Source organism: Octodon degus, unplaced genomic scaffold, assembly GCF_000260255.1.
Source record: "Octodon degus isolate 3935 unplaced genomic scaffold, OctDeg1.0 scaffold00326, whole genome shotgun sequence".
NCBI lineage: Eukaryota > Metazoa > Chordata > Mammalia > Rodentia > Octodontidae > Octodon > Octodon degus.
Window position 1 is genome coordinate 75,138 of NW_004524902.1, and position 996 is coordinate 76,133.

Consider the following 996-nt stretch of genomic DNA (forward strand, 5'->3'; position numbering starts at 1 on the left):
CATGCTTGGAGTGCCTGTCATTCTGAACTTCTGAATATGTTCTGCCTGTCATGACATGCCAGTTGCTGCTGTGCAGTCTCTCAGGTACATGATAGTTTAAAAAGAAAGGTAATAAATGAAAAAGAGATACAAGAAAAAAAATGTTACAGGACTGTCCTGCTACAATGTTGTATATGGTTAGATTTCTGGACTTATGTGTAAACATACATAATTCTTTATTCCTATTTTTAAAATAATTTAAATTTAAAATTTTTTTGGTCAAATTCTGTAGGAACTTAAATTTTAACATATCAACACTTGATGAAAAATACCTGTTCCTTGTTATGCCTAAGATGTTTGATATTCAGACAGATAGTGGGGTTAAGCTCAACAGCCTAGGTTGTAAGCTAAGAAGAATAGGCTTCTCTTCTGGAGGGTTAACAACCTAAGTTGCAGACCAAAAATTAGAGAAAAAGGAGGGCTGCAAGGAAAGCCCACATTTTGACCCTATCCTTCCAAGATCAATTAAACCTCAGGACACATGAGAACTTGTACTGTAACATCCTGTAACTCAGTTGTGTCCCAAATTTTCTGATCAAGGAGATTATGGGGCCAAAGAGGAGAGTGATTGATGATGTAGGGTTTGTCTAAGGAGAGCCACATGGAGGGAAAATATTCTCTCAGGCTTTCCCAGAGAGCAAATTTGTGAAGCAAGTGCTGTGACTCATCCATATGGCTGACATTGACAAAGGTTCTACATTCTGAGGTACAGGGTCTCAGGATAAATCCTGAGGGGACTTGACTGACCTTATCAGATACAAATGCTACAATTCTTGTTACGTACATATTGCTTTATCTTGGTCTTAACCATCCCGCAGAAAAGTATAAAAATGAAGTATAATAAATAAAGCCATCTTGTTATGTTGAGCTGTAGGAGACTCATGTCAACATCTTCTGATATTGCCAGTTCAGCAGAAGACCGAATACTATTATGGACTACTGGAGTATTTTGGAATG